Genomic DNA, 16,779 nt, shown 5'->3' with positions numbered 1-16,779 from the left:
TGTGGAACCACACCCCAAAAAAATTCAGTTCAACAACTTTGTTGTTGCGTCGAAAGAAAAAAAGTGGAGAAAAAAATATATAGTCATAAAAAGAAAGAAAGAAAGAAAAAAAACAACAAAGTACCTTCGTATTTTTGCGCGGCAGCAATGAAATTTTAATGAAAACGACAAGGCAGCGAAAACAACGCAAAAATTTGTTAGCTAACAGCGAAAGATAAGGCAAAGGGGGTGGGCAACGGGCGTTCAAAGGACGCTGGTCAGTACCGCTACTTTTGCTGCTGCTACTGCTGATGCTTCTTCTTCTTCTTCTTCTTCTTCTGCGACGCAAATTGTCATGCACACACAATCAAATAATAAGAGGAAAAGGGACAGGGATCACCAGCCGCCACTCACACTTGGCACGCCCCCTCTCTTTCACCCCAATGGGGCGGCCCCATTGTTCAATTATCATTTACACTAGACCAAGCTAAAAGTATCAAAACTCAGGGTTGATAGGATTTTAAAGTAAAATTAGCTTTTTGGGGGGTTATATATATAGCTATATGTTATGTAATTATCAAAATGTTAATCTTTATAAAATAAATGATTTACGGAAAAATCCCAATCTTAAATATACATTTTAAAGTCTATTCCCACTGGCAGCCTAACTGTAAATGATATAGTCAAGCGAGCCAAACTTTTTTTTGCCCCAAACTTTTTTTTTATATATTTTTGCTTTGTAGCTGACGCAGAAAAAAAAATTGTGGATGGGGGCTTGAAGAGTTTTGGGGGACCAGCAAGCAGAAGAAAAAAAACCTTATCAAATTTTTATGACAATTTGAAATAGCTGACGACAGTTGTTTGGCCCTCCCGTTCGCACTCGCGCGCCAATGGGGGGCGAGAAAATGTTGCACAAATATTTTATGGATTTTTCTTGTTGAAAATGCTCTGTTTTTTTCCCCCAGCTTTCGCACTTTTCTCATTTCCAGGCGGACAAATTAAATTGTTGCGGCTAATTGATGTGTAGATGAAACATGAGGCAATTACCCTTCGGGGTGGGGGGGCGAAAAGCTTAGCGCACAAATTGGGACCGCCAGCAACAACAACAACACTATGAACTGGGGGAAATCTGGCAAATTTTATACAGCATTCAGGAATATCAAATAAAACAAAAACTCATTTTCATTAAAAATGTTGCGGCAAACTTTAAAATGTTTTTGGAGTAAAACTCAGGAGAGCATAAAAAGCACGGAAATGGAAAAGTTTCTGTTTGAATGCAGAAAATTAGGAATTTAATATAGCAAATATAGAAAAGTTATGAAATAGAAAACGAATTTGATTTGATTTTTGATTTTAAATCATTATATTAACTCATAAATAAGCTAAATACTATTAATAAACTTTATTTATAGAAATAGTTCGGAAAAGAAATTAATAAATATGAAAATCTAAACTAAATAAACTTATTATTACCATTAGCCTTTTTAATGTTTAATAAATATACTAAAAATCAATAAATATCTACGACATAGTACACAGAATAGTTATATTTTATACGTAACTTATATACATTAATTTTTCTGACTGATCCTTATATAGTTTATTATAGAGTTCAAGTTACAACTGTTTCGATTCAACTATTCATTCCTGTATAAAAAAAAGTGTAACTGCAATCACCAAAATGTATGTTTCAATTCAAACTTTTTCAGCATCAGCAAAAAGACAAAAAGAGACCCCGAAAAAACCGATAAAAAACGATTTGAAAATGAAAATACTCAAAGTTGAACGCACATATGTACACGTGGGTGTACTTTTGCCATCATTTTTTATTTTCTCCCTCCTTATTTTTTTTTGCGAGTCGCCAGCCGCGAAAAGTTCGCCGCCATTTGCCCCAAAACATTTTTCATAGGCGACAGTTTTGATTGCTCCGTGGCCAAAAAAGAAAAAAAAATGAGAAAAAAAACCCTGAGAAGGGAAGGGGTTTGTAGGGGGGGTCTTATGTGTGGGTGTTCAGGTTTCCAACTAGAAACGCAGGCAACTTGCCTTTGCTTTTTTCCAGATTTCTTCTCCCCATTTTTTCACCATTTTTTGTGCAGTTTTTTTTTTGCTGGCTGATTAACGACAATTCGTTTGGCTGATTTTTTATTGCCCAGCACATTCATTAGCCTCTGTCGTAGGCGCGTGGCATGCAGAAGGCACTGAACGAAAAGTCGATTACGTATACTAACCATTAGACAGTGTTTAAGAAGGTTTAAATTAGAATTTAAATGTAATTTTAAAGTTTAGAAAAGATATCTTTAAGATCTTTAAAATTTAATTTAAAATATGATTTTTAAAAATATTTAAAAAATTATTTTATATAAAACCACTTGATTTTTATTGTAAGGAGGTTACCCTCATGACATCCCCTCGTTTTTCTTGCGAGTCAGTAAATTTCATTAGCCTCAGCTATGTTGTCTTTTATTGTCTTCAGCAAGGGGGGGTTTTCGTTTGACGGCGGGGATCGAAAACTGCGGGGCATTTAGGGCGTGGCAGTTGTATAATAAGGTAGGCACTGTAGGTGTATGGGAGTGGGTGTGCGGGAGTATGTGGGCGTGGCATAAGCAGTCTGATTAAGTAAGCCCGTTGCCTGGGCAACAGTCCATCAAAGTTCAAGGAGTTAATTTCCGGGACGAGGGCGGCTTTTAGCCAAAGGGAAACGCTTCTATATTTAATTCATATATTTGTAGATAATGACGCTTCAGCATACCATTGTACTAAGGCATTTAATTTAACGCTTTAAAATGGTTAATTTAAATGCATTGTTTTGAGGAGAACAAAGAACATGTCTTAGCTTAAGCTGAGAGCTTGGATTCGGCGTGTACTATAAATTACTATTATTAGTTTGGGTTTTGATTAGAAGGGAAACTAAACTGGGATATTCACTTAAGCTTTGTGTAATAATACGAATAATATGTTAATCTATAAACTGCCAACAGTTTTGGATCAATATAAATGTCAACGGATCAAGATCAGTTGAGGGACCCACGTAACCAGAAAACCAGAAGCTCGAAAAGGGCGAGAGGTGCCCGATTAGTTTGTTATGTGTGTGTGTGTGTGTTCGGCAAGTGCAGCGGATTCAGATCTTTAGGATTTGCCAGCGTATTTCATTGCATTTTTGCCAGTTTCATTAAGACGAGCCGCGAGCCGCAAGGATCAATGCATCTGGAAGAAGGCGGCTAGGTAGGCGTACAGCCAGCCCAGCGGGGAGGATCTTGAGGCTCGAGAGTTGAGACTCGAGATCTCGAGGGATCGCAAGTCTCGATCCAGGTCTTAATTCCCAAGGTTTATTCGCTGTGCGTGGCCCGATGATTATAATGGCTTGCCTTTATGCTCGCTGATGGTTTTATGATGCGGTTAAGCGCTTGCAACCGCAAAGTGGCCGCGCACACGACGCAGGACCAAGTGCCAAGGACCAAAACGGCAGCAACAAGGACTCTGAATGCACATAGAGAAATTATAGGCAAAAAGACATACAGAATGGGAATATTCTAGAAAAAATATAGAAAATAAGTAACTTTGTAAAACATATTCAGGAACTACAGATAGGCTTTATCTGTAATATATAATAAAAAATATATATTTATTCAAATTCAATGAAAAATATAATTGAAATCATTGGCTATTATTTCCCCTTAATAAAATTCAAGAAAATCCTAATACTTATCTATTTTTTTCCAGTGCACCACCACGATTCAGGCAAAGGACTTTCGCGTAAGCTGCACAAGTTTTGGGTAATGCCTTGAGTACCTGTGCGGTAGATGGTTCTGCATTTTCCTCCTCCTCCATCGACCACTGCCCGCCTTGGTCCTCCGTAATTCCGCGTCCTTCTTTTCCGTCTTTTTCCGCCCTCGCCTTGCCTCGCGTGCGACATAGCCAAAGGATTAACCGCATGCCAAAAGGATGGACATGGACCGCCAAGGACCACGCTGCGGTTAGCAGGATAAAACGCCTTTAATCGCCTTCATTGTTGTCCCAGTAGTCCGTTGAAACAATACAAATGCGAACGGCATTTAATCTGAGTCCCAAAACCGACCTGTCAACTGAAGTCCTTCTCTGGTAAAGGCTCTTCTGACCTGCTGGACAAGATGAACCAGAAGGTCCAGATCAGGTTGACCCATATGGATGGATATGCTATACAGCAGCAGGACAAGATTAAGTCCTGATTAATTGGGATGGATAACAGTAGTTTGATTTCGCTTGTGCGATACCTTGAGAGGTTTTACATATGGAGCAGAAAGTAAAGGGGAAAACTGATAAGTTAACTAAGATATATCTAAAAAGAGATATTTATAAAAACAAGCAGTACTTTTTATATTTCCAATTGTTAAAAACAAAGACAATATCTAAATGAGCAAGCCATAGAAGGTAAATGCAAATCAACCTGACCTGGTTGAACAAAAGTGACCTGCTGCCACCGAAGACTAAGAAACTGACCTATCCTGATTTAATAATAATCATAAGCCCTGGAGAACTAAGCCTAAATCCAGATTTGAACCCCTTTTTTCTTGTTGTTGTTGGACGGAGGTGATTATGAGTTTATGATGCGCAAGGATTTCACTGGAAAAACCCCGTTCGGAAAAATGGGCCAGACCTGATGACAAAGGGACCAAGACGCCGCTACTGCCACCGCCACCGCCACCGCCGCCTCATGATGATTATGATGATGATGATGATGATGATAACATGGCCGATTATCAGGCGATTATCGCGTTATCGATAATGAGATTTACGTCTTTTACCCCTTGAACTTTTTTTTTGGGGGGGAAGAAGTAGTCATCCTCCCCCTTTTCTTTCTTTCGCAGCAATTAAGTTATCTCAATCCACTTGGCATTCCCAAATTGAATCAAAACTTCAGCGAGGGTAGGTTTCTCATTTCTCTGATGCTGATTTTCGACTTTTGATTTTGATTTTGATGTGTTTTTTTTTTGGTTTTTGTTTTTGGTTGTTAGGCCAGATGATGTTGTAAGAACATAAGCTGCCAGAAGGATATCGAAATAGCCTAGGCAACCCCCTTTTGGCAGAGATCCCTTTTTACCCAACACTCCTTGCTCTTTCGTACACCTGCTGTTTTGATCATTTGCTGGCATTTAAGCGATAATTCATTTGATTTTCCACTCGCTGCCGATCAGCAACGACCACGGCCAGACAAATTGACAACCCAGGAAATGAAGCATGACATTGCAATGTCCGATGAAGAACCAGAAACTGAAACTGGAAAAAAATGCAAGGAGTTTGGACTAGGGGATACCTTAGATAGTCAAGAAGTTTAACTTTAACTTAAGAAATTGGTAAAGATACTTAGAAATATCTTAATTTGTATGCTTAATATGGATACAGATATATTATATACCTTTAACTATAAAATTTAAACCATAAACTCTATAAAAAACCTTAATTTTTTATACCTAAATATTATTATTAATATATTTACTTAGTTAGCATTACTTCCCCATAGAACATACCCACTAAATCATAACTAAAGCCGAACCGGACTTGAAGTCGCTTTAACCACGCTTCGACTTTTTGAGTTCGACTTTGAGTTCGGGTCCGCAAACATTTCAATGATTGACAGGGCAACGGAGGATGGAAAAAATATCAAAAAAAAAAAAAAAAAAAAAAACATGGAAAAAAAAATAAGAGAGAAAAAAAACCAAAGTGCGGTGCCACATTTAGAGCAGGCCATCGAAACTGGCAACGGCAGCTAACCAAACTAATTTGTGGCAAGATCATGCCAGAGATATAGCCATACATATCACAGCAAGCCATCGCGGCCAACAGAGAAAGAGCCTGGTGCCAGTCTCAGTCTCTGTCTCCGATCTACCGATCCAACCGATCCAACCGATCCTCTGATCCTCCAGTCTTCGTCTCCGTCTTTATCTTGGAGTTGCCTCCGACTTCCCCCGACTTTCAGCCAAGTCAAGTTCACTTCAGTTGAGTTGAGTTGCGTTGAGAAAAAATAAGAGATGCGATGAGCCCAAGCAGAAGCTGCGGCAATGAAAACACGTCGGCTGTCAGTCACTTTGTGCACTTCAAATAATAACTCTTAAGTTTGATTTTAAGTTTAAACCGAAAAAGGAGGAGTAGAAACCCATTAAAAGCTACTTTTTTGGTATTATTTTTAGCCCAAAACCACTTTAACTGCCTTACATTTTCACAGCCTTTTTCTTTCAGTGCCTACCCGGTCTAGTATATAGTTTATATAGCCATATACTTTGTCTAAGCATCGGAGATCACCAGCAGCGCACGCTGAAATAAATCAACTGGCTGCTTGGCCAGGTTTCCAAGGGGGATTTCGGGGTTTTTGAGAGGTGGTTTTACGGAGGTTCCACACGGGGGCCACATGGAAAATACGTGGGGAAATAATAAAAAAAAAAAAACTGAAAAAAAAACAAGCGAGCGGAGAAAAAAATTAGTTTCATCAAGGCAGGATTAGTGTCAGAAACGTGTTAAATGGACTGAAGGGTATATGATGAACGGTCGTCGTCGTAGTCCGCGAAAGAGAGGGGCATAGAGGCTAACGAAGGAGACGGGTATATAGATTGTAGCAAAGAGACAGACAAGGAAAGGAACATATCTGAGATCGGAAAGATTCAGACTTGGAACCCAAAAGATGGAGTGGAGACTGTCGATCAAACAGCGAGAAACCAGAGACAAGCGACAATCTGCGGCCTCCTCCGGTTTTTTAGCTGATTTATTTTTTCATTTTCATTTTTCACTTGGATTTCCTGCACACACACACACACACACACAGACACCACCCCTCTGATTTTCCTCATAAAACCAACTTTTATTAATGAAAAGCATCGTTTTTTTCGGGTTGGGGGAAAAACTTAATTGTTGCAAGCTTCGCTGAATATTCTCATGGGTTTTGGTATCTTTGTATCTTTCATATCTTTCAGTTCGTTTGGGATGCGCGAAAATTTTATGTTTATACGATTGGTATTTCGTAGGAGAGGGGTGTAGAGATGGGGTATACAACCATAAATTTGCCGCTGATTTCGGTTGATGTTTGGCCAGCAATTTGCAGTTAATCAAGCGAGGTGTTCTTAACAGGCCATAATGTTTACAGTTGCTATTTACACCGATCCATGGGATCCGATCCGTCAACAATGATCTGATGAGCATGATTGCCATATATCATTTTTGCCATCCCGCTTGATTTTCCACTCACTTTCACATTCTTCGCTTAAGATATGGGAAATCTGCTCGGTTTTTATCTCAGCAATTAATTTTTCTATAAAGTTGCTAACAAGCCATTTAGTTAGTTAGTGATAGTTAATAAATATCAGATTGGGAAGCCTTTATATCTTAGTTAGTACATAGCAATAAAGATACACCAAAATATCTACTTAAATATAATTTTTTAAATTTAAAATCCCTTTCCACATTGTCACCTGTAATCCCCTCGCTGATGTATTTCAACTTGTACACAAATATATACATAAATATATATATATATACTCGTATAATTCTGTGGCTATTGTTTCCAAAAGGACCAAGCACTCGCGTCTGAGGAACAAAAGCACCATTAACAGTTGGTTAAAGTTACTTAAAGAACTTTTGTTAACTCACGGCAATGATGAAAAATGCATAAGCGAATGGAAAATGAGCCAAAAAGGGATGGCTTGTAATGTAGGTAGGCGGTGGAAAAGCGCGCCAGGGGTTGGGCGGAGGATGAGTGGAAAGCTGAGCGCCAGTCATGTGTGTTGGTGAGAGCTTAAAACCGGAAAAGTGGAAATTGGCAAGCAAGCGAAGCAAACAGGCCACAAGCTAGTCGACGATGAACGATGGGATGGAAAAAGCGAGGGAAAATGCCAGGGAAATGGTGTACGAAAAGGGGGTGCCATGGGGGCTTGACTAGGGTTTCCCTTTTAAAGTGAAAACTTCCTACCACCACCCTTCCTCTCTCTCAAAAAAACCAAACCAAACCATACAAAAACTCTTGCAATATCTTGAAAATCGGACGAATATACACGATAATAGCAAGGCTTCACTTGGAAAAACAAATTCTTCAAGGTAATAAGTAAAGGATTTTCAGATTTTATAGTTTTAAAAATATATACGTATGCTATATGTAAAATATATAGAATGATTTCTCTATTTAATAAAGTAACTTCAAACAACTTATTTGTTAACTACATCTATTAGACTTTCATTAAGTAGTTATGTTTATGGAATTGCTCTCCATAAATTATGTTTTAATCACTTTTGTAATAGCTTAATTAATATACTAGTTGAACAAGTATTTCTACTGATAATATAAATGTTATAGTCAGAGGTGACATACAAGTAACTAACTTAAAGTAATTATGTGCCTTGGCTAAGCTAAAAACAAGGATTTACTTTACAAAATGTGTATTTTTCTAAAATCTAAATAATTGAACTTCTTAAAAATATTATCAATATATATTTCCAATCATTACTATCATCGTTTCACCCAACAAAAACTAAACTTTTTACCTAAACTAAATTATTTATATTTCCTTAACTTAATTCCCCTTTTATTTACTTCCCGCAAATTACTTGTCTTTCGCTTTTTAAATGCTAGTGATGAGGCGGGGGATAGGATGGGGGGGGAAGGCAAAGTATTTTCACCTTTTACGCTAAGATGCATTCAATTAAAAACTCGGTCAGCCCCGCACCTCGAACCCTCTTCTCGTCTCTTAACACCTTTTTTGCACCTCAACTACTCGACTCGCGTTAATTACGCTTGCTTGCATCTCCTGAAAGGTGCACTGGAAAAAGAGTTCTCATTAAAGATGCAAAAATAACATAATAACATAAAATTATAAGTTTAACATTCTAGAAAGAGGAATATGGATTGATCATTAACTAATCACTGATAGGAAGGGATATATATATTATATATATCTCACAAACTTTTTATGATCTTAAAACTAAACTAACATTATTCTGCGTGTATTAAAAAATCGCTAAGAACGAAAAAATAAGACCACAGCTAAGGTAACCCGATGTGCAAATAGATTTTGCAATATAAAAAAAAAAGGAGCAACTTAGCTTCGGGCCAGGATCAGATGAGATGAGAATCTAAAGCAGCGAAGAGGTCCTTCCCTGGGCCATTATTCGGCAATTACGTTGAGGACTTCATTGTTTTGTTCACTTTCCCAGATCCTCCTCTCCGATCCTCCCAGATCGATAGCCTTCGATCATTGCGGTTTACACATTCTCCACCCCGCTTGCCATTCGATTTTCCCTTCCCTTTTTTTTTGCTTCGCCTCGAGCGTTTTTTGTTTTTTGAGTTGTTGTTGGTTTTTTTTTTTTCCCTCCTGCAGATTCGCAATGGGCGTGGCCCTGAGAGGCGTGACGTGTTGACAGGCGGCGGGTTTTTGAAAGACTTCATTAATTGCTATCCTTTTTTTGGTTTTCGGTAAATGAAGAATTTTTATGATTTCGTAATAAGGGAATATTACTTGTTAAATATTTCTATATTTTTGAGAAGAAGAAACATTTCTTTTTGGCAGTTTTTCGAAAGAAATAAAAACCCCATAAATAAGACTTATAATTACACAAAAAACGTTGGCATATTGTTAGTGATTTTTTTTTTCACCTCAAATGAAGCCTGCAAGTTGCCACTGTGCAGAATAACTCATTTGTTTGTTCGCTGGGAATGCAGTGAAAGTTGTTTGGGGGCCCATCATGCAACATTGTTGTAAACTGACCGCCATAAAAAATGTTAAGAACTTTGCCGAAGTAAAAGGAATAATAATATGTATGTATCCCTCTCGGGCCCAAGAGCTCCTTGCCACTCTGCACAGCTTCTTCTTCTCGTTCGAATTTTTCATGGGGTTTCTGTTGCATTTAATTAATGCAATTAGGAGAACAACAAACGAAACATTCTAGAGTCGGGTAATAAAATCAAGTGGGAGTTAGTGTGAAGGGTGTAAAAGTAGTTGCATAAGCCAATGGGGTATGTTAAGTAGAGGATATGGATTAGTTTGTTGGAAATTTTAAGTAAAATTATACTTATTTGCCTTAAAATTAAGTTAAAATATTAAAACTAATATATTTAAACACATTTTTCTTAACATATACATATATAAATTATAATCATTTATGAGCCAATTCGAAAACGACTCCTTAAATGAAATTAGCAACAATAAATTGTGGCACTCGGTAGTAGTCTGTATAGGGTACTCTGTGCACCGTGACTTGCAATTATCGCACAATCACAATCATGACCCATCTGGCGTTGGTGGAATAACAAACAGTGGCCCGTCGACCATCCCACACCACTCCCCTCTCGAAGCACCCCGTCTTTAACACCCTTGAAAACCCCTCCCACAAGCAGCATCATTCCTCGTGCAACATGATTTAATCACCGCCATAAGATTGTCCATAAAACGCACCCAAAACGAGAGGGAGGAAGGCAGCAGATTCGCATTTTGTGTGAAATATCCTGACTTGAATATACCCCTTAGATTAGGTTATAGAAGGGATTTTATCTAAGGGAGGTTGTGATTCTAATATTAAGTGATCTTTATAGATAGCTTTTTATAGATACCTTAGATATCAGCTCTTAAAAATAAAATCCTAATTTAGTTTTAACATAATATAGATACCCTAGTTTTTCTGTTTTTCCTTTAAAGGGTATCAAAAAAAATAAATACAATCAGAAGAAGAAGCACCAACAGCAGCAGCAGAAGAAATCAGAAGCCGCGAACAAGAAGAAGAGGCACCCGAAGAAGGGGAGCAAGAAGAGCCAAAAAGAAGAAGCAGCAGCAGCAGCAGCAGCAGCAGAATGGCAGCTGCAGGTTACCCGCCCCAAAAATAAAGAACCAACAACAGCAAGACAGGGATAGAGAACGATGGCGAGATAGAGCGAGACAAAGTGATAAAAACAAGGTGGACCATAAAGACAAGGTAGAGGGGGGCTATTCCGAAGTTCTTCGGTTGCCCATCTCCAGCTCCCAGCTCCCAGCTCCCAGCTCCATCTCCATCTCCTTGGATGCACGAATCGGTAGCCTAATCCCCTGTTGTACGACTAATAACATTGTTACGATTAATGCTTCTTCTTTTTTCTTTCTTTCTTTCTTTCTTTTGGTTTTTTTTTTTTTTTTTGCCCCACCACCACTCCTTTCCCCCTTCCTCACGCCTCTACTCGCCCGGCCCTTCCTTCCCTTTCCGCTTGTTGTTATTGTCGATTTTTTCTGACTCTCTGTGGCTGTTTTATTTATTTATGTCCCTTGCCTTTTGCGTCTTTTGGGGCTTTTCTTATAAGAATTGGTCAGCGTCAGCATCGCTCTGCCCCTCCCATATGACCCCTCTATCTCCTCTCGCCCCCTCTCTCCACTCCCTTTCGTACTCCACCCATTTTCAACTGAGCTACTGTCACTCCACAAAAACAAAATCAAGTTTCCAACTGACCACCGAAGCTGACCATTTGGCTTGTTTTTTACAAAACAAACTAGCTAGTTTTTGGGTGGTAAACTAATATGGTTTTGTGATCATTATTAATAATTATTTTAAGCTTTCTAAAGACAGTATATTAACTTCTTTTTCACTAAAAAAAACTTTACCAACTTTTAGCCATAATCTTAAACTAATATATCCAAGTTTTAGCTTTATTTTGATCATCACTTTGAGACTTGGACATGAAGTCGCCTGTTTGACTCTTCGGTTTCTTCTGCCACTGTTGTTGCTTTTGCTGTTGTTATTGTTGTTGTAGGCTGCTTTATCTTGAAAAGAATTCGTTTGATATTAGCGCTCTGGTATCGCCCTGTGCTGCTTCATATATCAAAAATTATTATGACGATTTTATGCGTTCGAAATGTCGTCTCATTATTAAACAAAAAAGCCCAGCGAAAAAGGTTGTTTTTTTCTTTTTTTTAGTTTTTCGAACGAGAAGAAAGGAAAGACAGCGTCGCAGGGATCGCTTTGTGTTATTAATTTTTTGTTGTATCTGCTCGGAAGCTTGCATAGAAAAGTAACTGATGGGGCTGGCTGGCTGACTGAGGAGGGGCGGGGATTGTCAAAGAAAAATAAAACAAAATTAATTATGCATATGTTGGCCAAGACAAGCAAGCCAATTTGTAGGCTCATTGCCAAAATACAAAACGGAATACAACAAAAAAAAAAAAAAATCAGACAGCCATATAAAAAATATATGAACAGTGGTCTAGGGTAGTTAGGAAAATAGGTAAAAAGAAAATATGTAGTAATATAAATATTAAATATTAAATATATGTATGATCTATTAAGTAGTTTATAGCTAAACCGAATAATAGTTAAATAAACTTGTAATGTTCCCAAATCTCTAATATTCCTGATTTCTTAACACCTTACCACCACTGTACTTTGTTTAAGTTTTCTTTTTATTCGTTTCCATATTTTGTCTGTTCAAAAACTCATTTTTATTGGCTTGCAAGCGGCCGAAAAAAGAAGAAAACTTTAAAGTTTCAACTTCAATCATTTCTTTTATTATTATTACTATTTTCATTCCTTTTTTTTTGGTTGGCTGGTAAGGCCGATCGCTTTTGTGTGCGAGCTGACGTCATAAAAATTTCCTTCATAGCCGCACACCGGAAATGCCTACACAATACCTCTAGAAAACAAAAAAAAAAAATCAGAATATAAGAGATACAAAGATATGTAGATACCGAATTTCGACGGCTTTGAGTTTGTGTGTTATTGTTGGAAATTGGAATTTCGAATTGAAAATTTTCCCCGCCGTTATTTACAGTTGAACGTTTCACCGTGAAAGAGATGGCTCTAGAACTGTGGTTAGTGAAAGAAAGAGAAAGAGGCAGGGCCATGCGGCGTATGCGCAATTTTCATAAAACTTTCAATGGGTGAAAAAGTTTTTGCAAAATGGTTTGCAACATGTTCGCGGGTTTGTTTGTTATTGCCAGTTTTTTATTTGTACGTTGGCTGTAAATTAAATATGCAATTCGAGTGCCTAAAAGCCTGGTCATATTAAACTTTAAAGCGAAGAATGAACATAAATTTAATGAAGTTTTAAAACAACTATCTGTCTCTGTAATTTAATTCATATATTTGTAGTCTATCTAAAAAATATTTACCCAATTGACTTGAAGAAATGAGAAACTCTTATTTCCAATCAAGCATTTCCGATTGATTGCATTGAACATGAAAAGTTTTCCAGTTTGTTTTTGTGTTGTTTTGTTGCCGACTTAACCCACGGATTCCAATTCGGTGGCAGGTGACCCCGATTTTCCCCCCTTTTTCCCCGGAAAAACCCAACACCATCCGTCGCCGTCGTCGTTCGCTTCAACAATGAGCGTTGTCAATCAACGATTTTTTTTTTTCTGTATTTTTCTGTGGCTTAAAAACCAATGCTGACAAAACACCAACTGGAATATAACAACAATGAACAATGGCCAGTGGACAGATTGCCTTATGGGGCATATTCAGTTTTTCAGTTAAGTCCCTCCGCAGCAAGTTAAATCGAATCAAATCAAATCAAAATGTTGTCAATGCTCACAGAATTTCCCAAAAACATTTTCCATCGCCTGAGAATGGGGATACAAAATATAACTATATAGAATATCTGGATTTCTGAGAACGGTGTGCAACGGGTTTTTTTTTAACCAGATTTACAGCAGCTAAAAAAAAAAACCCCGCCTTGTGCAACCTTTTTTGATTGACACTATTTGTGTGTGCAGATTGAAGACTGAAGATTGAAGACAGCCGAACCGAATTTTCGATTTTAACAGCCTACACAAAAGCACTGAGAGAAAGGTTTGTCATTATTATTGTTACTATATTATTGGAAATGCAAAATTTTAAGAGCCATAAACAGAAAAGGTAACTCCTATTTTTAATAGAAATTATTAATTTAAATAAGTTTATGCTTATCTACAGTAAGAATATATCAGAGTAACCTTTAAGCTTTATCATTTATAATATTTATTTCTCATTAGAGTAATAGTTTCTTCAAGTGTATAGGCAATATGAGTAAGTAATTGTTTTGCTCGAGTTGAAATTGATTTTTACTTTCTTTCATCGGCGACCGACGTTACCTGTCGAACCCCGCCTCCTCTCTTCACAGCCACCTAATCAGCATCCACCACTACCCTCTCTTTACCCAACGTTCGCCCTTTGTTTTGTTTAACCTTTCCATTTTCCGCTACAAGTTGTTCAACGTTGGCCCAAAAAACTAGATCGTTCCCTTAGGATCTACACGGAGAGAAAAGTCTTTATAGTAATATATACAGAGAAGGTTAAAGAACTATAAGCTCTGGAATAATTTTAGTTCTTAAATAGAAAAAATTACTTTTTCTTAACTTTTTCGTTTATAAAATAAATTAAACTTTTAATCATATATCACATTAATATTATTTCCAGTGCATCTAAACACTAAGCCTATCTCTTTCTTCGTCACATCATTCCATCTCTTTCGGTGTGAGAATTGGCCTACTGTTTGGGAAGATGATGTCTTCATTCTATATGGTCGCTGATCATTGCCGGGATAATCCTTCCCCTATTGTTCATTTTCATTTTCTTTGGCTCTTGTTCTTATTCTTATGGCTCTGGTTCTCCTTTCTACCTTTTCTCTGTTTTTCGCCTTTCTTCGTGCTAAGCTGCCGGCAACTTTTCGATCTGAAGAAATTGGGTCTTCGGGCGTCCCAAAGTCTGGTCTTTGGTCTTTATATATACTCTACAGGGATCTCCGGTGGACCCTTATTCTCTCCCTTTCTTCTCGATGTCCAAACAATGGGATCGTTGAAAGCGACTTTGGCATATTGAGATGAATTGTTGTCGCTGATCTCTGCCTGCCCTGCACTTCTATTTTCCGGAAAATCCTTCACAATATCTATCTTTCACTCATATTTATAGTATATATGTATGTATATATATAGGAGCTAATGTTTCGGGGTAAAATTGTATCTAAGGAGATCGAATTTCCATGAGATATCATTTGGCTCTGATCTTCGCCCAATTAGCCTGGCCAACGCCCCTGGCTAATTGAAAAGGGGATCTGGTATCTGGGTATCGGAAATCTGAATCTCAAATTGTTATTTGAAAAGTGTTTGGAGGAGGTCAAAGATCAGCTGGAAACATTGGCCTGACTTTTGGCACATCAGCAGTTGTCTTTTTGCAGATCTTGAGAAGGTGCTGATGAGCATGTGATATATATATTGATATCCGATCTGATCTTAATCAAGAAATTGATCTTTTAGTTTTGGAGTGTGCTAAGTTTCGAGGTGTTGAATTTGTAGGATAAGAAATTGTATATAAAATAATATTTAAAAACATTTAAGGTAGTAAAAAATATAAAATATTTGATTTTCAGAATATTTATAAACTTTTTTTTTGATACAACACTGATACAATTTTTCACCACTTAGGCCAATCTTATGCCCCTTTTCAACTTTCACCTGAATTTTTCTAGTATTAATTTTCCCCCCCCTTTTTATGGACACACCCAAAGCGAACATCCTTCAATCTTGGTCACTTAAAGACAAGAAAATGATGTTGCAGCTACCGTAAGACAGATAAAAGAAAAGGTACAGGAGGGGATATTGGTCAAAAGTTATGGGATTTGAAATTTGTGGGGGAAAAAAGTGTGGAAAAGGGGGCAGAGTTGCGGGTCAATCAGTGCCGCGCCTACAAGTGGCGATGGCGGGCTACCGAAACCCCCTCTTTTTCCCGCCCCCTTTTTCATGTTTTTTTTCTTCTTTTTCCTAATTTGACCCAGCTTATCCAAGGCGTTGTCATTGTTGTTATATATGTGTATATATACACCTATATATATGTAGGTAGGTTTTCCCTCTGTGTTTGTTTGTTGTTGCTGCGGCCTTTCAGATGTTTGGTCTTGGCTCTGCCTCTTCTTCATGTTGTCACCGCAGCGCAGAAGTGAAAAGAAAACCAAAAACCAGAAGCGTAACGAAACAGATCGAATTCAACAAGAAAAAAAAAATGAAAATCAAAAAAAAAAAAAAAAAACGAACCGAAACGCAGCTCAGCACACGAGCTCGTAATTAGAAATGTGGGCAGGCGGGGGGGGGTTAAGGTGGACACACCGGAGGGGTTAACATATTGGATCTCCCTCGCGATCTGAACGATTGTTGTTGCCATTTGTTGCCATTTTTTTGGGCGTGTTGCCCCGAACAAATTTGTTAAGAGCTCCAACTGAGCGAGCGGCTCCTTTTTAGTGCCGGGGGATCCGTCCATGCACCTGGTATACTGGCCAAATACCCTGCGGCTATGCCATTGGGGTATATTTGTTTTATAAATGGTTACTTCAATACCAAAGTTCACTGTGATTGGTTAAGTAGTATGCTTAAGACATTTAAGACGATTTTAGTTAGCTTTTTAAGAGTTAGTCTTAAAAGCACGCCAAAAAGTAGGCAACACTTTTAGCAAATAATAAAATCTATTACGAAATCAAAATTATTATATAGAAGGACTAACAGATGATAATTTTTATATTTAATTTTAACCTTATCTTACCCCTAAAGGGTATTTAAGTGTCGCCACCAAAAAGGATCAACACTTCTCCCTTTCGGTATGCAAATTGGCTGTGTTTTTGGTGGACGAAGGTGGAACTCCTGGGCGAAATGAAAATGGTAGGGCAGCGAAGGGGGTACGACTGGAATGTGCATAAATTTAGCGAGTATATTTGCCGAAGCAGCTCCCATAAAATTATGAGCAACTGCAGCGAAAGGGGAGCGACAGCACACCGAGGACACACAGACGCTCAGAGCTCCATCACCCATCCGAAGAGTCGAAGAATTGAGGATCCAAAGATCCAAGGATCCACCGATCTACCGATTC

Source organism: Drosophila eugracilis, unplaced genomic scaffold (genome assembly GCF_018153835.1).
Source record: "Drosophila eugracilis isolate 14026-0451.02 unplaced genomic scaffold, ASM1815383v1 contig_498, whole genome shotgun sequence".
Classification (NCBI taxonomy): Eukaryota; Metazoa; Arthropoda; class Insecta; order Diptera; family Drosophilidae; genus Drosophila; species Drosophila eugracilis.
The sequence above is the reverse complement of the archived record's forward strand: the minus strand, read 5'-3'. Positions refer to the sequence as shown.